Here is a 23,671-nt window from a genome sequence, read left to right on the forward strand (position 1 = left end):
ACCATGTATTCAAGCCAAATACCTCAAAAGAGGCTGGAAAATTGGCATCTGGCTTCTGTTTTGAAGGTTCAGGACTCCTGATCTAGGAATTTTTCCTATTATAAGAAGGATATTAAATAACACACACATACACACATACTCGCCACAAACATAAATGTCTACTAAATCATGCCTCTTGGCTGACCTAACTTCATGACAAAGCCCTCTTCATACTTAAATTTCCCAGCAGCACCAAAAATAAACGTAATAAAATATTCCTCCTTAAATGTTGTAACTACCCCTCCTGGAAATAGAAACCACAGTCTTTTCCCTAAAATCTGATCAGTTATTGTATCCTGCTCAAAGTTCAAGATTTCTGGGGAATCTAAGTCATCTTTGGTTCTAAAATAATATTGTCTTGATATTTTATAAATATGGACTAAATTATAGGCTTAACTATCACACACTATATAAAACATATGTTTAGCCCAATAAGAAAGAAAACAAGGTTAGACAGTAGACCTTGCAACTGTGTCTGCAGTGAGACCATGTAACTCCTACTCTCCACTGAACGTTCCCTTTGCCTTCAGCTAGCATTGTGCAAGGTGTGAGTTCTTTACCTCTTCAAATAATTGAACTCTTCATTCTTAGAGCTCTGAGTCCTAGCCTCCTCTTTTTACTAATGAGAAGGACACAGATTTATCTCCTGGGTTGCACAGGTTCTCCTCCCTGCTTCCATTGGCTTCCTGCTCCCAGTTTTGAAAAATAGACTATAGAAACAATCATAAAAAGAAAATTTATTTGTGGATCATGTTGTATGACCAACCTGAGACAGCAGGGGGCTCTGCTCTTTGTCATCTTTCAGGGACCCAGGCTGATGGAGGCTTCAACTTGACACAAGCTTCTGTGATGGCTAACGCATGAAAAAGAGAACAAAGTAGATAATGTAATATATCTTGACACTTCTGCTTGCATTACATTCGCTTTGGCCAAGTCACTAGGCCAACAAGGCCATGACTAAATCATAGATGTTGGGAAATGTAATCCTACCATATGCCTAGGAGGAGGAGAAACATATTTGGGAATGGAGTTAATGTTAGGATTACCATAGGCAACAATCTTATTTTACCTTGATAAATCACAATTACTTAACCCAGTCAACGCTTCCTTTTTTTCTTTCTTGTCAATGACATGAGGATCTAAATAGGTAAGGTGACATGCTCAACTTCTTCTGCCCTGGAAAAATCATTGTGCCCCCTGGCAAAAGCATTCCTTCCTTAGGTACTAAGTTCTCTAAAACTGCAGCACCTCGGATCACTGAATGAAAAGCAGAAAATTTGTGCCTGATCACTCTGTGCAGTAATGAGAGGTGTCACTCCCATTTCCATCCCTGGTTCTCACCTTCCTGTATTCAAACCTTGGGAGAAGCAGCCCTGTACATCTTGTAGGAGAGAGGGACTATTTTAAAGACCTGGTGGTGTCTTTCAGCTGATGTTGTAAATGAGTGTGCAATGGCCTGTCCCACTGTTCCTTAAGGCCAATTACTAGTGCGTGATGGGACACGTGGCAGGGCCAGGGAATGCCATGAGTTCTAGCCCATCACCTTGCCTTGTCTTCCATGAAATAGAGTCCTTTTCAAATGCACTATAGTATGGAGTAATAAGATGCAAAAAAGGGTCATTTTTCTTTTGTGAAGTCTCCTGGGAAACAGACTTTGAGACAACTCTCTGCGGGAGGTTTCCTGGAGTGTGTTCTCTAGAATAACACTTGTAAGGGAGTGAGGAAGGAGAATTACACATAGAAAGAAATTCAACTGAAATGCATCAGAGGCCTCACCCTCTTCTTCAGCGAGTTCCAGAACTGGGGTGGCCTTTCATTGGAACAAGAGGGCTGGGCCTTTGTACCTCTGTCTCAACCTGTCCTTGGATGCAGGTGACACCAAGGAAGAGGTGTAAACTCAAACAAGGCAGATCTTTTGACTAGGAGCAATTTCCAGAAAGACTGTTACCTGTGAGCTGACAACAGCCGACCCTCCAGCAGCTGGGGGAGTGAGGCCTCAGCCAGCTCACAGCAGCATTCCCATGACATTCAGTAAGATCCCATGTGATACTGTGGGGAGAAACAAGGATAGGCAGGGAAAGCAAATGCAATCCAGAATAAACAAATCCTATTTGAGTGAAGACAAATTTCTACTCCTCACTTCCATGATGAGAGGGTGCCACGTAATCAGCCTGCCCCTTACTGGCTTCTGGTATCTGCAGACGTGTTTATCACTGCTGTTTATAAATGTGGCCACTCAGATGGGCAGTAGCCATTCTAGCCAAGATGTGGGGCAGTCCACATTGTTCAGGGCATGGGCGACTTCTACCTGGCCACTGTGGATAGTCAGCTAAGATGATTATATTTTTTATTCTTTAACTTATTCATATTATATGCATTGATATATATTTTTTCTGTTGTTGTACCAGACTTACATTCTTAAGAAAATCTTTTCTTGGGCAAGATTAAATCTAGACACGTTGCTAGGTTTGATTTGCCAATATTGTATTAGGATTTTTCCATCTATGTTCATAAGTGTGATAGGGCTATAATTATCTAGTTCTCTACTTATCTAATTTTGGTGTCAAGATTAAATCAGTCTCATAAAAGAAGTTGGGTATTTTTTAACCTTTTTCTATACTTTGAAACTGGTTTGAAGGATTATCTTTTCATTGCAGATTACAGAAAATTTACCAGTAAATTTCTTTTACCAATCTGACCTCATCTTCTGCTCCCCATCCCCCTTCAATTCCTTCTGCTCCAGTGTCACCAGCCCCTTGAGTGCACCTGGAACATGCTGGCAGTCTCTTTGCATTGACGTTCAGCTCTAGCTCTTTCCTCTGCTTGGGATGCTCTTTCCCCAGATTTCAACACGGCTGATTTCCTCCCTCCTGAACCTGTCAACTCAGGAACACCTACATTGACCTTCAATTTAAGGCAAATCACTCAAATCAGGAAAACCACTCCATCACACCCATCTTGCTTCTTCCCACCCCTGTCCAGAACTTCTGTCTCTCTTACGTGGTTTTATTTTTTCATAGTCTTTATTACCTTCTAGCATACAATTCTTATTATTTTTATAGTTTATTTTTGTGCCCCCTCACTAGAATTTCAACTCCATAAAGATAGCATTTTTTCTTGTTTGGTTTTGTTCACGGATGAGCCCAAATGCCTAGAATAGTGTCTGACAAATAGTAGGCTCTCAATAAATATTTGTTGAATGAATGATTTGTTGAATAAATGGTGCTAGTGACCTTAAGAGATGATGGAATTTTTGTAACCACTGTTCTAATTTCAGAGCTACTGTTTACTTTGTAAACAATTTAGATCTTACACAGTGGGAAGAGGATAGTCTCTTTATAAATGGTGTTGGGAGAACTGGTTATCCTCACGCAAAAGAATGAAACTGACCCTTATCTTACACCATACACAAAAATTAACTCAAAATGGATTAAAGACTTAAATGTAAGACCTGAAACCATAAAACTCCTAGAAGAAAACATAGGGACAAAACTCCTGGACATTCGTCTTGGCAATGATTTTTTTGGATAGGACACCAAAAGCACAGGCAACAAAAGCAACAATAAACAAATGAGACTGCATCAAACTAAAAAAGTTCTGTACAGCAAAAGAAAAAAAAAAGTCAACAAAATGAAAATATAACCCATGGAATAGGAGAAAATATTTGCAAACTACGTATCTGATAAGGGGTTAATATCCGAAATATATAAAGTATGCATAAAACTCAATAGCAATAAAATAATCCAATTAAAATGGGCAAAGGATCTTAACAGACTTTTTTTCCAGAGAAGACATACAAATAGCCAACAGGTATATGAAAATGTGCTCAACATCACTAATCATCGGGGAAATGCAAACAAAACCACACTGGGATATTATCTCACACCTGGTAGTATGACTATTATCAAAAAGACAAGAGGTAACAAGTGTTTATGGGGTGTGGAGAAAAGGAAACCCTTAAGCACTGTTGGTGGGAATGTAATTTTGATATAGTCATTATGAAAAATAGTACGGAGGTTGCTCAGAAAATTTGGCTATATATCCAAAAGAAATGAACACAGTATCTCAAAGAGGTATCTGCAGTCCAGTGTTCATTGTAATATTCACAGTACCCAAGTTATGGAAACAAAGTGCTTGTTGATGGATGAATGGATAAAGAAAATGTGATTGTATATGTGCAGTGGAATATTATCCAGCTATAAAAAAAGGTATTCTATTATTTGTGACAGCGTGGATGAATCTGGAGGATATTATGACAAATGAAATAAGCCAGGCACAGAAAGACAAATAGTATAGAATCTCACTTATATGTGGAAACTAAAACTGTTGAACTCAGAACCAGAGAATAGAACAGTGGTTGCTGGAGGCTGGGATGTGTAGGAAATGGGGAGATATTGGTCGAAGAGTAGAAACTTTCAGTTATAAGATGAATAAGTTCGGGGATCTAATGTACAGCATGGTGATTATTCTTAATATTATTTTACTATGTACTTGAAATTTGCCAAGTGTTCTGGCCACACACACAACACACAAAACACATGGTAACTGTGTGGGGTAATGGATGTGTTAATTACCTTGATTATGGTAATCAGGTAATCATTTCACAATGTATACTTTTATTAAACCACTACGGTGTATACCTTAAAAAAAAAAAAAAGCTTAAGCATCCTGTGGTTGGGGGATTAGGTTTTCTTTTCCTTCTTAAGTCAATTATTGTAATTTATATTTTTCTATGATATTGGCACTCCTCTAAGTTGTGAAATGTATTGGAAAATATTGTTAAAATTAATTTCATAAGCCTTTTAAAATGTATATATACTCATACTCTGCTTTTTTCATTCCTTATTTCTCTCCCCTCCCAATTTTTTGATAAATTTTATTTCAAAGTAGTCTATTTTATGACTATTTTCAAAGAATCAGCTTCAAATTTTCTGATTATCTCAAATTTTCTCTTTTTATTAATTCATGCTTTTATCCATATTATTTCCTTTCTTCTTCATTCTTTTGGTTCATACTATTTTTCTAGCTTCTTGAATTGAATATTTAACTCATTTATTTTTAATAGTTCTTTTTCAAAAGTGCTTTTAATACTATAATGGATCTCTGGTTCCACTTACGCTACATCTCACGGGTGTTGATATGTAGTCCATATATTGTCATTGGGCTGTAAATATTTTATAAGTTTCATTGTGTTTGCCTCTTAAATCCATTAGTTATTTAAGAGTATATAAGGTTTTTAGGGGACTATCACTTAGTACTAATTCCTAATTTTTTTGTACTGTGGACAGAGCTCATATCTAATGTGATATCAGTTACTTGAAATGTTTTAAGAAGTATTTTATGGACTAGTACTTATTCAGATTTTGTAAATATTTCTTGTATACCAAGGTTCTTTGTAGCTCATTCTTGCTAATTCTGTTGCTCTTTATTTCTGGACTTTCTGGTAGAAAAATTTCAATAGAAATGTAAAAAATCTGCCACAATTTTGTCAATTTCATCTTTAATTCTGTCAGTTTTTTCCTAGTAATATTTAGGAGATGCTGAAAAAAGCACCTAAGTTCTTTAAAATTTTTTTATTTTTAATTTTTGTAGTTATTATAAAATATTGGCTATATTTTCTGTGTTGTACAGTATATCCTTGTAGTTCATTTATTTTATACATAGTAGTTTATACCTCTTAATCCTCTACCCCATCTTGCCCCTCCCCCCATCTCTCTCCCCACTGGTAATTACTAGTCTGTTTTCTATATCTGTAAGTTTGTTTCTTTTTATTATATTCACTAGTTTGTTTTGTTCTTTAGATTCCACATATAAGTGGTAACATACAGTATTCATCTTTCTCTGACTTATTTCACTAAGCATAATACCCTTCAGGTCCATTCATGTTGTGAATGGCAAAATTTCATTCTTTTTAAAAGATGTGTAGTATTCCATTTTATGTATATACCACACCTTTATTCATTCATCTGTTGATGGACATTTAGGTTGTTTCCATATCTTGGCTATTATAAATAATGCTGCTATGAACATTGGGGTGCATGTATCTTTTCAAATTAGTTTTTTCCTTTTCTTCTGATACATACCCAGAGTAGAATTGCTAGATCATATGGTAGTTTTTTTTTAGTTTTTAGAGAAATCTCCATACTGTTTTCCACAGTGGCTGTACCAAGTTACATTCCCATCAACAGTGTACAAGGGTTCCCTAGCACCTAAGTTCCTGATTGTTAAATACTCATGTGTTTTCCATTTATTTTGAATTAGTGTTCTTCCTTATCTCTAATGATGTTTTCCTTAAATTCTCTTTAATATTAATATTGCTACACAAGTTTTATTTTGGTCGCTATTTTTCTGATATATTTATTTCTATCCATTTATTTTCAATCTTTCTATGTCATTTTGTTTTACAAAAATGTTTTTGTCTTAGTGATTCATTGCCTTAATGTGACAGTAATTGTTTTATTTATTGCAATTAAATATATATTTCCATTTATTTCTATCATTCCTTTTCTTTTTTTGTTAATGATACTTTTTACTTTATTTTTCTTTTTTCCCATTTTTTGTTCAAATGTTACTAACTTTTCTATATTTTTCCTACTATGTTTAAATGTCTAATGTACACTCTTAGCTATAACTTGTTAAAAATCATGTCTATGATAAGTATATGTCTTCATCCTCCTCCAAATAAGGCAAAAACAGCACGTTTTACCCATTGAATAACCCTGATCATGCTTATTGTTGCAACATCCACATTTTTATCATAAAATAGTTACTATTATAATGCCTACCCTCAGACATTAATTAGAGTTATTTGCATAGTTTACCATTTCTGTGCTAGTCATTTTTTCCTTCTAATCCCTACTCCTATGTTTGTTTTCCTTTTTACTAAAAAGCATCAATTAATTGTGGTTTCTGTGAATGTCTGTGGGTGGGATGTTTCCTTTTGTATTGGTATGCATCAAAAGTTCTCATTTAACCCCAACTCTTGATTAAAAGTTTGGCTGGACATGAAACTTTAGAATGATAATTATTTTCCTTCAGGTTATTTCCTTCCAGTTCCTTTCTGTTCTGGCATCTAGTGTAGCTGAAGTCTGCTGTGACTTTGTCTTCCTATTGAGTTAAAAATGTCTTTCCCTCTGATACCTTTTAATATTCTCTTTAATATTCTGAACTTTCACCTAAGCTTCTGAAGTTTCACTAGGAAATGTTTGGGTGTGGATTCACTTTAATTGTCCTTAGAGTTTCCATCTCTCTTCTAACACTGTATGTTATCTAAGTTTTCCTTTAGAGCCCTTAACATATTAATATTAGTTATTTGAGATTCCCTGTCTAATAATCCCAATATCTGTGTCATATCTAATTCTGGTTCGGATATTCGCTTTGCCTCTTCAGATGGTGCATGTAAGTGTTTGCCTTTCTGCATGCCTTGCAATTTTTTGTTGAAAGCTGGACACAATGTATTGGGTAATAGGAACTGAGGTATAGGCCTGTAATGTAAGGTTTTATGTTAATCTGACCAGGAGTTGGCTGCGCTTAATGTTTGCTGTGGCTGTAGGTGACTGAGGTTCAAATTACTCTAGTGTCCTTGTTTTTTGTTTCTGCTCTTGACTTTGGGATTTGCTAAGTCGTCCTTCTCTGATAGAATCTATGTCTTACAGCTCTTTCAGTTGTAATCCACCATTATTATACTGGAGCCCTGTTGGTGTGGTAAAGTGAGGCATTCTCCAGTATTATGATTAAATCTCAGTCTTTTAATGGGCCTGTGTCGCTGGGCTGTGACTTTCGCCAGTGTTTCTTAGCTCCTTCTCTTAGGTAAAAGAGGAAGAGTAAAAGAAGTTGGACTATCAGAAATGACCTTCCCAGAGGTGCGCTATGACTCATAAAAATTGTTTGCCCTAGGATATAGGCATCTTTTGTGAAGAATGCTCTCGGTGCATTTCACAATGATTAATCTTCCTTTCCCCCCAGTAGAGCCAACAGGGGTCTTTCTAGGCTCTTCACTATGAGCAGCTGGTGGGGCTCCTGGAGATGAAGCCCATGACACTATGGGCCATCCCCCCTTAGACCGGGCCCCCACCGCTGGAGTTTCTCAGTCTCACACTAGTCTGCACTTGGTCTTCAGCTATTCTTCAATATTACCATTTGCATAGTCCTGCCAGTGTATCACTCTGGTGACTCTGCTCCAGGGAAGGAGATCTCACTCAGTTCCTATGGCACTGGATTTATCTCGCTCCACAGACTTCAGGGTGGAGGTTTGCCCTGCAACCTCAATTGATGGGTCCAAGAAAAGTTTTGATTTTCTGTTGGTCCAGCTTTCTTGTTGTTGTAAGGATGGAAGTGACAACTTCTAAGCTCTTTACATGTCAGAGCTAAAATTTTTTTTTTTTTTAGAGCTAAAATTTTTAAGTCATTTTAAAATTTACTTTATTATTCTAGAAAGTATTAGATCACAGGCTATGTATGTGCGTGTGTGTGTTTAGGTACCCTAGAGGGGATGGAAGCCCCACTCAGTCACTAATTCCAGCTCTGATTCCCATTTTTGTAAGAGACCCTTTTGTTCCCTTTACCTGATTGGAACTCTGGCCAGGTCTGCCAGATTCCAGACTTGGCAACTGTCAGAACAATAGCTTTGGCCTTTGATTTATTATTCTATTTCTGGTCCCTGGAATTGTTTAACTTGTTTTGAACTAGAGCTATTTAAAAAATATATTTATCTTACATTTTATCTATCATCACTATGATTGAGCAGGATAATTTTAAAACCTTAACCTACAGGGATTGGAACTCTAAGGTTTATTTTAATCTTAACTTTGACTTTTGGACATTTTTTGATGTAAGAAATCATGTACATAAACCACAGTTAACCCCTGTTCTACCATACTTTTCCATGGTGAACAAAATTACCTCTTTAAGCTTTATAATGGAAAAACATTTTTAATCATTATAACAATCTACTCAAAGGGAATGTCCTCAGTCCCTATAAGAGATGATAACACTGTATTGCCTTATAAACTATCTTAAAATTACTATATCACCAGATATATAACTTCTAAATGTTATAATGTCTGAAAGGTTTCCCATGACACTTAGAATTAGGACTAAGTACAAAAAATATTAGAGAATTGGCCATTAAGTGCCTGATAGAGAAAATTTATTGTGTCAATCCCTTTTGAAAATGAAAGGCAAAAATAGCCAAGTTTACAATATGTTCAAATGATAATTATAGGTCAGACACTAAGATGAAGAAAGTAAATAACCCATATAGTATTTTTCAAATCTTTTGGACTTAGGTCATATGAGTGATTAGAAAACACATAACAGTTTTTGTCCCATTGTAAAATTACCCTAGACCTATGAGTCTTTGAACATCTGGCAGATTTTTCTATTTCCAAGTTAGTGTACATACCTTTGCTTCTGGATTCACAGGCCAAAGGATAGGGTGGGAGGAGCTGAACTTGGAAGCTTTGAAAACTGTTTTTAAAAATAAGTCTTCTATAAGTACTTTCACAAGGAAATAAAATATCTTAATGGTTAAAATGATCATGCACTTAAAGTAATAGCTGGTACTTACAGGGTATTTTTTCCTTAAATGTGAATTATAACCAGGAAAAACAGTTGCTTTACCTTACAGAAAGGAAATCTTAGAAATAGAAACGTTTCATTTGGCCACTCTGGTAACAGACCTGGAAATGAGTGTTGAAGCTCATATAAGAGCCTGAGATTTTGACAAGAATCCTCTCCTTTTCCATTTTAGGTCAGTCTCTGCCTCTAAAAGCTGACTAAAGCCTCCCTGGTCCTCCTGGGATTACTGGCCTGTAACTTCTACCCCATATATCTTCTGCCCTGAGTGGTGCTTTAGCCAGAATCATGGAAAATTCACCAAAAATAAGGAGATGAGATGAGCATTTTATTTCAGTCCTTTGAGCCTCTAAACTATCCAGAGGATTTCTGCCCTGGATGTGTTAAGGGACATGGAAAGTAATGCTCCTGTTAGAGAGTAAACTCCATGCGGGGATGCGCAGTATCCTACCTCCTTGATGTCTTTCCCCGTTGCCTCCAGAAGCTGCTCAACAGTTAAGGTTGGCAGACTTGAATTCCACCTGAAGCTTAAGAAGTCATCTTTGGGGTAACTCTGCTGTCAGTGTGGCTATTTCAGGGAAGAGAAGGGGACAGAGGGATTTGCTCTTTTGCCAAAGTGCTTTGTTTCAGGATGAGAAGGCTAGAGGAAGAGAAAAGGATGCTTTTCTCTTTAAGCGCCTGCCTTTTCAGCACAAGGCAAACTGCTGCTATTATTTTCCCTATAATCCACTTTGGTAAAGATACATAATAGACATTTTATATAATGCATGTAAAAAGTCAGAAAACCAGAAAGTTCTCTGACAGTAACACCTTACAACTTGATGCTAAAGAAAATATCCTTGTGAGATGAACAGTGCCTTTCATAGAGATTGCTCCTCCAGTTCCCTGAGTTTAACTGGCAGACACAGAATTTCATTCCATCTCATATAGTGACTGATTGTTCGGGGCATCATATTCCTTTAAAAGTCATGCCTTTACTGCATTTTGGTAATTGCATTCTGTGTGTGCAATGATCTGAATGCTATTTGAGAGAAAAGGGCAAAATATTACATATTTGTTAGAGGCGCCAAACATCTGCCCCATTTCCTGATATTTGATGATTCTAATAATGCAGATTCAATAATAATATAGCCACATTGTTAATTTGCATTACCCTGGTTAACAATTTCTTCTTTTTTAAAAAGAAAAAATAAACCTATTGAAATCTTTCATTCATGGTTAATTAGGTGATTGAAAGGGTCAATCAGTGATTTACCAAATAAATTTCTAAACTGCTGCAGTGTTTCTTGCAAAACATCTAGAAGTCAATAAATGAATTAAAGGAGAAGACATTTAATGCTGAACATAACATGCATTAAAATATAACAATTCGGGGAGAATGTATACATGAGGGACAAACTGGCAGTTTATTAGAGCCCGGGGTTAAAAGTCCAAAGAAAGAGTAGCAGCAGGAGGACCAAGAGGCCGGACCAACAGGAGTACAGGTTCAATTAATTTATTGATATAATTAGCACATAGTTATTAATAATACTACAGAAGCAGCTGGCAAGTGAGTGTACATATACATCATTTGAATGAATTCAAAAGAACCCTGTACTTACCATAATTAAATTATTAGTTCTGAGAAAGCCACATGGACTGTGGAGACCATCACAGCAGGCCAAAAATCATGCATCCAATTTATTCTCTCACTAAAATAAAATGTCTGGAATTTTTATATCTTATCAAGCTGAATCTATAGAGCAGAAATTATGACTATCAGGATTGAGTGGCCCACTTGTGATTTCAGCATTTGTGAAACTGTGGAGCAGATCGCCTCATGGTTTATAAAAAAGAAACAGGGAAACATAAAAATAAAATTTGTAAATGAAATAAGCCTCTGGGCTAAGCAAATTCATCACTTCGATATCTTTGCCCCTGGATAAATGTGTAAAAATAAGAGCTAAAGAATTAAGTCTCAGATTTTCTAAAGACTACACAGAATTAAACACAAAGTGAGGAGAATCATCCCAACTGTAGTTAAAATTATAGTTTTTTTAAAAAAACTTTCTCCTCTCTTTCATTTAATTATGTTTTTAATGCTATTTGCTTTAATCCTGCACTGCTTTTGTTCACCTGGTTAGAAGAATACAGACTTTTCTTTAATCAGTGAGATGGAGTCATTCTAACACCGCTGTCGTATATTGGACCTGCTAAAGTCAATGAAACTTGTAAGCAAACAAATCCAAAACTTAAGAAGTAAAATTCAGACTCTAGAAATTTCAACCAAAAAAATGGAAATGTATATTAAAAGAGATGTTCTTCAGTGTATGCTTCCTGCCGAGGGAAGTGCATCTTGGAATGTTTAGAAAGATATGAATTTGCATATAACTGGGTCACACTGAGGGCTGCTGGGGTGCGGAAGTTGATATGGGTGGGAATTTTCAAGCCATGGCTGTCGTCGTCTGGAAAATCTGACCTAGGCATTTGGAGTACTATTAGTCTTAGCAGAATACCTATGGGATCAGGAAATTAAGAAATTACTTTCCTGAGGTGGATCCTCCTTGGTTCTTCGTCTCTCTGGATTTCTGAGTATCTGATAAAATCAGTGTTTCTCACAGCAGAAGAATTGATACATTTGTGTACAATGTGCAGGAACAAGAAGACAAGCTTTGATAATAATGACTAATATTTATTGTTTGCCGACCGTTTGCCTGACATTTTTCTGAGCACACTACCCATTTAGCTAACCCATTTAATCCTCCCGACAACCCTGTATATAAATACCATCTCCGTTTTTACAGATGAGAAAACTGAAGGAGACATTAATTGTCCAAGTTCAAACAACTAGAAAAGGTTGTTGAGATTTGAGTATTCTGAGTATTCTGGCTCTAGTCTGTGCTCTTAGCTACTTTGCTACACTACTTCTCCATCAGAGCTTGGAAACAAGATACCTCTTCTCAACCTGGACATAGGAGTTGGCATTACCTCTCTGCTCCTTCTAACCAACGGTTAAGTTGCATTGAGGGCCAGACGAGTGAGGCCATCATAAGTACCGGTTAGCCACAGAGTGAAAGGGGAACCTCAGAACAATGAACCTTCTGCTGTTGCACACGGTCTTTCCACTACAGCTTCAGCTTTATCTGGCCCACTGTCTCAGTCTCTTGAATCTGTATTTACGTAACCTGTAAGCCTGAGGTCACCAATGCGTTCCTAAAGGCCTCACTAGTGTTTTCCTTTGTCCAATCCATCCTGAAAATTTTTCTCCATGTTGCTTTTGATCCTATGGGCACTATCAGAAAGCATGGGAATCAATATAGCATTTTGGGGTCTTCAAGAGATGAGTTCTGTAGGTCAAATCCACTCAAGACTGTTAAAGGAAATTACCTGGTACAGTACTGATAGTGGATGGAAGAAAGTGATGCCTGTCCTCACTGGGGGCACAGAACTCTGTAAACATCACAGAGTCTTTGCTGTGTACCCTGGTCAGCTGGGCCCTACATCAATGCCAGTCTGAATTTTAAGGAGCAGGAAGGTACAACTGGGTCTTTTTTTCATAAATTTATTTTTATTTATTTATTTTTGGCTGTGTTGGGTCTTTGTTGCTGCATGCGGGCTTTCTCTAGTTGTGGCCAGCGGTGCATGGGCTTCTCATTGCAGTGGCTTCTCTTGTTACAGAGCACGGGCTCTAGGTGTGCGGGCTTCAGTAGTTGTGGCTCGCGGGCTCTAGAGTGCAGGCTCAGTAGTTGTGACCCACGGCTTAGTTGTTCCGCGGCATGTGGGATCTTCCCAGACCAGGGCTCGAACCTGTGTCCCCTGCATTGGCAGGCAGATTCTTAACCACTGCACCACCAGGGGAGCCCACAGCTGGGTCTTGAGAACTGGGCAGCAGTGAGAAAGGTCCTCCTCTCTTTCATTCAACTTGAGGTGCTTGGGTCAGAGCTGCCAGGGAACCTTGAAATAAACATCTTTTTCTCCCACGCATAGACAGTCTTCTCACTCTTCCTGACCTACAAGGAAATCTCTATTTTATTAAAAAATCTGTATGTATCTCTAGCATAGGGAATTAATGTGAGATTTCATTCATTTATTGATTTTTTATTGGGATATAATTTTTCTGCAGTGAAGTGCAGGTATTCTTAGTGTGCAAGTTACTCACTTTTGACAAATGCATATGCTTGTGTAACCCACACCCTAATCAGTATATTGAACATTTAGATTATCTGTGCAATAGGCTGAACATTTAAATTCCTCCTCCAGACAATCCTCAACCCTTCCCATAGAATGCAACCTGTGATTTCTTTCACCTTAGATTAGTTTTTCCTTTTCTAGAACTTCATATAAATAAAATCATATATGGCTTCTTTCATTCACCATAATGTTGTTTTTTGTTTTTTGGGTTTTTTTAGATTAACTCATATGGTTGCACATATCAGTTGTTTGTCCCATTTTATTGCTGAGTAGTATTGCATCGTATGACTGCCCCACAGTTTGTCGATAGACATATGGATTATTTCCAGTTTTTGGCTGTTATGATTCAAGCTGCTATAAACATTCTTGTACAAGACTTTGGTGGACATGTCTTTTTGTTTCTATGAGTGGAATTGCCAAGTCATATACAGCAGTTGTTTTTGAAGGGTAAATTGGAGTTGTAAAGGTTGAAAGGTGGAAGGAGCAAGGGAAGGAGAGGAAGATGATTTGAGCCATGTACACAGTGGCACAGAGGTGTAATCATAAGTTCATGACAGAAGTAGGACTAATCACAGAGCAGGAGGCAGAATTGCCTGGATGTGGCTGAATGCCCATCCTCGACCTGTTTACTTGAGTAAACTCTTAATTTTTGCTACTTATTTCATTAATGACCTTCAATCCCACAGGCATTCTAATTGCCCTGGAAAGACCACCCTGATTATCTTTATTATACGGTCCCACTGAAAGAACCATACTCAGAATGGTGCCTGGTCTTGACAGGCTCCTACTGATATAATTATGGCTCACTCTGGGACACACCCCTGAATGGCTCTTACTTCTGGTATGTAAATGACATGAGTTGGTGGCCATGCATGCCTGCTCAGAGACAGACTATAGAACTCCTCAAGAAGATATGGCCTTACCGTTATTTGCCAGTGTGACGTGTCTTGATCTCTTAGAGGGTGTTTGGAGGCTGCTGCAAGAAAGAGCCTTATCCCATGAGTTGAATACCTGCTTGTGGTGGGAACAAAGAAAATGCCAGCCCTCAGACTTGCTGGAGCACTGGGCAGCCTGCACACACTGCAAAGTATACTGGAGATGGAGCAGGCCCCTGAAATCAGATGCAGCCTGCATTTTGGTGATGAGAAATGCATGCTTGTTTTAAAGACTGGGTACACATTATCGGGTGGTGTTCCAGAAAGCCAAACTAGTTCATACTCCCATGGGCAGCAAATAGGGGATGCTCTTTTTCTCCAAACCTTGCAAGCACTGAGTAATGTTTCTTGGTCACCTCCTACAGAGATTACTCAAACTCTCACTTTGTGTTTCTTCAGTGGTTCCGTTTGCTTTATTTTGTTTTGTTTTGTTTCTAGGGGGTAGCGGGATGAAATTTTTCATTATCTTTCTTTCCCAGTGCTAGGGGATCACTACATTCTGTAGGGTGTCAGGGATGATTTATTGATTTCAGGTTCATCTCAAAAGTCATTTGATGTCATATCTTACTCCTTGGCCACTCATGATTCTGCTCTGGCCTTCATATTTTCCAGAAGCTCAGTCTTGGTAACCGTTGTTGGAGCTGAAGGTCCTGAATAGTCCCTAAATCTCAGTTCTCAAAGAACAAGTTCTGGGTATTACTCTATTGACTATCCCTCTGTTCTTTAGGGAATTACTCATGATACCACAGAAAAATCTAACAAAATCAGAGATAGAAATTAGCTTTCCTCCCCAAAGCTGGAAAAAAGAGAACTAGATTCAGTGTTCAAAATTAGGAATTTAGGATGCACTAAAAATATTCTGGTCAGCAGTTAGGGCCTGTGTGTTAGTTTCCCATGGCTGCTGTAACAAAGTACCACAAGCTAAATTACTTAAAACCACAGGCATTTATTGTCTTACAATTCTGGAGACTGGAAGTCTGAAATCAAGGTATCCACAGGGCCATGCACCCTCTGAAACCTACAGGGGAATAATTTTATGCCTCTTCCTAGTTTCTGGTAGTTTGCCTGCCATCCTTGGTGTTCCTGGGCTTGTAGCTGCATAACTCCAGTCTGTACCTTTACCATCACATGCCATTTTCCTGTGTCTTCACATGGCCATCTTCTTATAAGGGCACCAGTCATATTGGATTTAGTTCCATTATGACCTCAACTGAACTAAACATCTGCAATGACGCTATTTTCAAATAAGGTGACATTTTGAGGTCCTGGGGATTAGGACTTGAGCGTATCTTTTTTTGGAGGATACTGTTTAACCCACAGCATTGATACATTTTGAGGCAGACCACACCCTAGAATGGGCAGTTTCTTGGGCCGTCTTTACAAGCAAGAATGCTGACATTGATAGGGAGAATTCCTGGGGAAAAAAAGGAATGTTCCATGTTCTGGGAGACGGACTCTGTAGCTCTGGAGAAATTGCAGGCCTGAAATTAATTCCTGACTATCAGCCATGAATCTGTTATCATTTTTTGCTCTAAACACTTGCTTCTAATTATGCCCCTTTGATGTTTGCACCTCTCAAATATCTTCGAACTAAGTTCATTCCATTTCTCACACTTTCAACATTGTTAACAGAAGCTGAACAAAATTCCATTCTTTTCAGCCCTTTTGGTTAGTCATATCCTACAGTAGCTTAATAATTGTAAGTTGCTCTTTTCTTCAGTCCTCTCCTTGGCTGGCAGCTTTCCTAGCACTAAAAATCTCGCCTTGTACTGCACAGAGTGGGAACAAAGATGTGGCCACTTACATGGTTTGTGAAGGAACTTCTGACACATTTAATTTCATCTGGAAGCTGAGTGTCCGTGTCAGCAACTTTGTTCAAAATGGCTCCAGGGAAACCTGAGTGTTGTCTTTATAGCTTTTCCTTGTATTGCACACTTTGTTTTTCCATTTCTTTCATAAAACACAACACGGAAAAAAGCCCACAGTTTTTGCACTTTTTATGTAAGCTTTCTGGTGGTTAAAACCCTAGGTTGTTGAGTTAGTGTAAATGTTAAAAATATGTACCTAGAGTCCAGTAAGAGCTTTCTCTCTACGCATTTTTCAAAAGAGTTGTGAATAATGCTGGATTGAAAACTCTGGGAAGCCAGGGCCCTCTGATTATAGCTCATGCAGTGATATTGTAAGTTTTCCCAAACTTTGCTGCATGAATGCCTCCATATCATTTCTGAGTAAGAGAAGAAGTTCAGCTCTCCCACAGGCCTCAGGAATATTGGAAATTTAGTGAAAGGTAACTCTTAAAATATAGATATATATTAAGCATCTCTTTTTATTATGATGCTTTGACATCTTGGGGTCTCCCTGACACTGGAAGGGACTTGTCTCCCAAAGTTAGCTAATTCCTAGAGAAAGCAAATTACTTGCCCACCAGGAAACGCACCTTTCATATGCAAACCAGCCAATCTATCAATAGAGTCAATACCTCCTCTATCCTTCTCTCACCCTGGAAGCCACTATCCCTGGCCTTAATCATCCCAGGGTCAGGTATTTGATAACTAGGGGGAGCCCCACATGCTGGATGGAGACTGCTGAAATGATTTAAACTTGGCAATCCTAGGGACTTCCCTGGCAGTCCAGTGATTAACTCTCTGCCCTTCCACTGCAAGGGACACAGGTTTGATCCCTAGTCAGGGGATCCTGAATGCCGTGCAGTGCAGCCAAAAATAAATAAATAAACAAACAAACTTGGCAATCCTAAACTCCTCTGCTTACTCTGCCTTGCCCATTTCTTTCAGTTGAAAACTATAATAAAGGCTCTTGCCCAAATTTTCCCCTTTGCCTCCTGACCAACCTTGGTACTTCACTGCATGGCCCTGCATGGCATGCTGCACCTCCTGTTCTAGGCATCTCTGAGTATAAAAACTTCTTCCTTCAATTAAGTGTCTGTGTGTGTTTCCATACCTAATTAGATCAAATCCCAAGTACATTTTAAAACAGAGGACATAAAGATTCACTCAAAAATTGCTCTAATCACTTTGAGGTGTCTTTCATTGCTTATAGACAACTCAATGACTGGGCCAAGGGTGACTTTCACCAAACTTCTTCAGAAGAAAGAGGTTGCTTCCATATCTTGGCTATTGTAAATAATGCTGCAGTGAACACAGAGGTGCATGTATCTTTTTGAATTAATGTTTTCTCTTTCTTTGAATAAATACCCAGGAGTGGAATTGCTATATCCCATGGTAGTTCTATTTTTAATTTTTAAAATTATTTTTAAGTTTTTAATTATTTTTAATTATTTAAAATTTTACTCAGCCATAAAAAAATCTTATCATTTGTGACAGTGTGGATGGATCTAGAGAATATTATGCTAAGTGAAACAAGTCAAACAGAGAAAGACAAATACTGTATGTTATCTCTTATATGTGGAATCTAAACTACAAAACAAATGAACAGGGTTTCCCTGGTGGTGCAGTGGTTGAGAGTCCGCCTGCCGATGCAGGGGACACGGGTTCGTGCCCCGGTCCGGGAAGATCCCACATGCCGCGGAGTGGCTGCGCCCGTGAGCCATGGCCTCTGAGCCTGCGCATCTGGAGCCCGTGCTCCGCAACGGGAGAGGCCACAACAGTGAGAGGCCCATGTACCGCAAAAAAAGAAAAACAAAAAACAACAAATGAACAAACATAACAAAACAGAAACAGAGTCATAGATACAGAGAACAAACAGATGGTTGCCCAAGGGGAAGAGGGTAGGGGGAGGAGAGAAATAGGTGAGGGAGGTTAAGAGGCACGAGCTTCCAGTTGCAAAATAAAGGAGTCATGGGTATGAAGTGTACAGTGTGGGGGGATATAGTCACTAATTATGTAATGTCTTTGTATGGTGGCAATATCACAACTAGACTTATCATGATTATCATTTTGGAATGCATAGAAATATAAAATCAGTATATTGTGTACTAGGAACTTACATAATGTTGTAGGTCAATTATACTACAAAACCAAACAAACTGATAGAAAAAGGATCAGATTTACCAGAGGTAGCCGGAGCGGGGCAGGGGAATTCGAGGAAGGTAATTAAAAGGTACAAACTTCAGTTATAAGGTAAATAAGAACTAGGGAACACCATGATAAATACAGTGAACACTGCTGTAGGTTATATTTGAAAGTTATTAAGAGAGTAGATCCTGAGTGTTCTCGTCACAAGGAAAAAAGAGTTTTTTCTATATCTTTAATTTTGTATCTATTATGTACAAAATGATGGATGTTCACTAAACTTATTGTCATCATTTCATGATGTATGTCAGTCAGATCATTACGCTGTACAACCTTACACTTATACAGTGCTATATGTCAATTATATCAAACTGGAAGAAGAAAAAAAGCTGAAAAAGACCCAATGTGTATTCTGAGCCTCGTGCCTGCAGCAGGAAATCACTGAGTCTTACTGCCGGTCTATTCTACAGGGGGTAGGTAGTGTGGCACAGAGAAAGGCCTTTCTGAAATGGATAGTCTGGGTCCATTTCTCTGGCTGCTGTAGGCTTCTTTTAACAGCATTCCCTTCTATTTTGCTCTGCCTTTAAACAGTTCACTCAGGGGCTGAGACTAGGGTGAAGGCAGCTGGGTACCTAGGGCACACGTGTTAAGGAGGTGCGCGCTGTCAGGATTAATCAGGAAGAGTGAGCGCTTCTTTAAATGCTGCACCTTGGCTGCCTTGCTTGCCTCCTCCTTTTCTCCACCCTGATTCTCACTACTAGAAGAATCTTAAGTCTTAAAAATCTGTGCTTTGACTGTTGGTGGGAATGTAAATTGATACAGCCACTATGGAGAACAGTATGCAGGTTCCTTAAAAAACTAAAAATAGAACTACCATACAACCCAGCAATCCCACTACTGGGCATATACCCTGAGAAAACCATAATTCAAAAAGAGTCATGTACCACAGTGTCCATTGCAGCTCTATTTACAATAGCCAGGACGTGGAAGCAACCTAAGTGTCCATCGACAGATGAATGGATAAAGAAGATATGGCACATATATACAATGGAATATTACTCAGCCATAAAAAGAAACAAAACTGAGTTATTTGTAGTGAGGTGGATGGACCTAGAGTCTGTCATACAGAGTGAAGTAAGTCATGTGAAGTAAGTCAAATACTGTATGCTAACACATATATATGGAATCTAAAAAAAAAAAAAAAAGGTCCTGAAAAACCTAGGGGCAGGACAGGAATAAAGATACAGACGTAGAGAATGGACTTGAGGACACGTGGAGGGGGAAGGGTAAGCTGGGATGAAGTGAAAGAGTGGCATGGACATATATACACTACCAAATGTAAAATAGGTAGCTAGTGGGAAGTAGCCACATAGCACAGGGAGATCAGCTTGGTGCTTTGTGACCACCTAGAGGGGTGGGATAGGGAGGGTGGGAGGGAGATGCAAGAGGGAGGGGATATGGGGATATATCTATATGTATAGCTGATTCACTTTGTTATAAAGCAGAAACTAACACACTGTTGTAAAGCAATTATACTCTAATAAACATGTTAAAAAAAGAAAAAAAATCTATTCTTTGATTTTGCTATGTGCCTTTATGCTTATCTAAATCATCATGTCTAAGGGTCATCAGAATTATTCAGGAATTAAATTATAACTGGGCATGATTCTTACCCTTTAATGCATATTAGGCTAAAATTAATAAGATGAGCGCTGGATACATTGCTCATCCAAATATAGTCAGTGGGGTTATATCTCTAATACGGATTTTGTAATCATGGCAGCAAAAGCTAGTTAGATGTGTCCTGGCATCTGTCTTTGTGGAAGGAACTTTGGGGTAATAAAATCACACATGGGAAAAGAGAGAGGTAGCCACCCTTCCTTTGTGTTTCTAAGCACATGGTTCATCCTCCTGTTATATGCAGCTTTTTGTGGTACTCAAATCATTTATGTGTCATCTTTCTTACTTGATGGGCTGCTCAAGGGCAGAAAACATTCTCGGTCTTCTCTTTTTCTCCAGTACTAGGACATACCAGACACTCAAAAAAATACATTCAGGGAAAATTCTTTATTGAATGAAGTTATTTTTAAAGCATTTTAGAAGAATGTATTTTCCCTGTAAGTATACAATTCTGTGAAACTGTGGAGACCACACATCCTTTTCTCTATCCCTCAATACAGGGCCACTACTTACAGGTCCATAGTGTAAGACTCATTTTTTCTAATAAAACTATGAAATCCTTTAAGGCAAAAGCATGTATTTTCTGTTTTGCATGTATCTCCCAGACCATCTAACAGAGAGGTGTGAATTTATTGATTTTACCTCACCTTGGTGAGGAAAACAGAACAATCTACAAAACAATCATTTTGTGAGTATTTAATTCAAAATTATTATGCCTTCCGCATCTCATGGTGGATATCAACTCTACACATTGGGTACCTCCCCATTTCCATTTTTAACTAAATTTCAGTCATTGGGAGTGGTTGCTTTGCCATTATGCATATCTTTTTTGTTGTATTTTTAAATTGAGTAAAAAAATATATGGAAGGGTAAATGACATAGTCCTAGGATTTCAATGTGATATTTGAACAAAAGGTATGATATTCACAAGATGCAGTGGAGCGTGTGTCTACTTATCTGGCTGTGCAAACTTATGAGCCTGATGACAATGGCAGTGAAGCATTTTTTGCATGAGCAATTCTTCCGGGGTTCTTCTAATAGCCATGGTAAGAGACTTGCACTTGGAGATCAGCGTTTTGCACTGTATAAAACTGCACACTTTTAGCTTCTCTAACAATCTCTGAAGCCTTCTCCCCGTATCCATCTTGGACTTGCCTCTGAATCTTATTCTTTCTTCATTATATGATCCACCCTTGCTTTACTCACGTGTGTATATGCATTTGCATTAAATTTCTATGACTCTATCTAACTGATTACTTTTTAAAAGATAGCACAGAGATATCCACCTTTAACTACAGAGACAATGTATTTATATTCATGACTTTCTTGCCTTTGCTCCTCCTGATGATTTTTGAAATGTGTCTGCATCTTTCACTTACAACCGTTTATCCATTTTGATATATCTTTAGGTGTCCTGTCAACCCTTTCTTCAAAAGATGTTCCTTCCGGAATCAGAGACTCCTTAGCCAGGCATGCCAAACCGAATGTAATCTGTAGTCATATCTCGCATTTCCCTTCTTGCCTCAGTGTTGCAGCCAGAACAGTAATTCCTGCACACATCCAGCCACAAGCTCTCCTATGGACCTTGGTTTGATTTCTCCCTTTGCCAGAAATACCCCTTACCCAGTCACATTCACCTGACCACTATTGGGTTCCGTGTAAATCCTCTGGACCTTTCATGCTTTCCTCTAACTGAGCTTAGGGCACATTGCTTTGTACAGAAAAGCTTCTGTGTTTCCTCCCATGCTCTGAGATGCCAAGTGTCTCCTGCTTTGAGAGCTGAGTCTTACATCTGTTTTCCCAGGAGTATGCAACAAAATGCCGAGACATGGGAGTATGTGTTTGTTGAATTGAAAAGGGTTGCTCTGTTCTAATTGTGTTGAGCTTACCCTGAACCAAATACAGTGCTATGGCCCCAGTCACAGTTTGTGGACTTGGCCAGCATTTCACCCACCTGCTTCACATAAAAGGCAGTACATTGTAGACGTTAAAAGTGTGAACTCTGGAGTTGTGTTGCCCAAGTACACATTGGGGCTCTGACACTCCCTAGCTGAGTGCCTTTGGATAAGTTACTTAACCTTTCTGAACTTCAGATTCCTGACCTACAGAATGTGGAGAACAATTGCATGTATCCACTATCATTCCTTATTTTGTCTCTTTCCTTAGTATTAAAATAAAAAAAATACCATTTATGGAAATCCATTACACTCACACACTTTCTCCTTTGCATTTGAAACATAGAGATCACTATTTCTCAATCTGGGGATCCATTCTATGTTTTTCAGGATGCGAGTCAATTTATTTCTGGATTCAGAGTGTGATGGCTCCAATTGTTTAAAAAAAGCTCCCACCTTCGTTTCTTTAGACACTTTATAACCAGGGTCCTCCCTTTTTCTTCCAGGCCTTTCTGCCTATCTCTTTTATCCTGCCCACCCGTTTCAGAATCTCCTCTTTCCTGAAGCCAGGGCCATTCTGAATAAGGAGATGCTATTAGAATGGATGAACCTTATAACCCATGCTGGGATCAACTAAAATGTAAAAGAAAAACGCAGAGATTACAAGATTTAACTTGGACAAGGAGCCAGTGGTGCTACTCCAGGCAGAAGGACAGAGCGAGGAGAATAAATTTTAGCGCTGAGGGGCAGGTATCCCTCAAGACATTCTCCGTAGTTAAGACTAACTTTTGTCTACTTTCATTTCCTTGTGGCAGATTTTTGGGACTCCCACTTTGTTAGCTTTCACTATCTCTGATATATTTCTCATGACTTTCAAAGAAGAAAGACACGTCTTCCTAATTTGGGAATGTAGGATAGTATCGTAGTTAATAACATACACTTTGGAGCCAAATGCTAACTTTACTTGCAAGGTGATCTTGGACAAATTTGCTTAACCACTTTGTACCACAATTTTCTAATCTGTAAAATGGAGATGACAGTCATAGTACCTCCCTTATAGGGTATGAGAGCTAAGTTAGTTAAAGCATATAAAACATTTAAAACAGTACCTGAGGTGTAACAAGTGTCACTTTGCTGTTATTATCATCTGAGCTCACATGCCTAGCAAGGCAAGGCACCAAGTGAGTGGGAAGATCTATTTTCTGCTCTTTAAAATTTAGCTTTAAGCCTGAGTACCTTTCTGTAGAAATTAAGTCAGACTACCCCAAGCATCTGTCCTGAAGTCTGTCTTTCATTTAATTACATGTCTTGTTGATTCCCCTCCATTGATTTCTTGACCCCCATTCGTGGACCTCTTGCCCTTGGCTCACAGCATCTTCCATTCAAA

The sequence above is a fragment of the Orcinus orca genome, chromosome 13, assembly GCF_937001465.1.
Source record: "Orcinus orca chromosome 13, mOrcOrc1.1, whole genome shotgun sequence".
NCBI classification, from domain to species: domain Eukaryota; kingdom Metazoa; phylum Chordata; class Mammalia; order Artiodactyla; family Delphinidae; genus Orcinus; species Orcinus orca.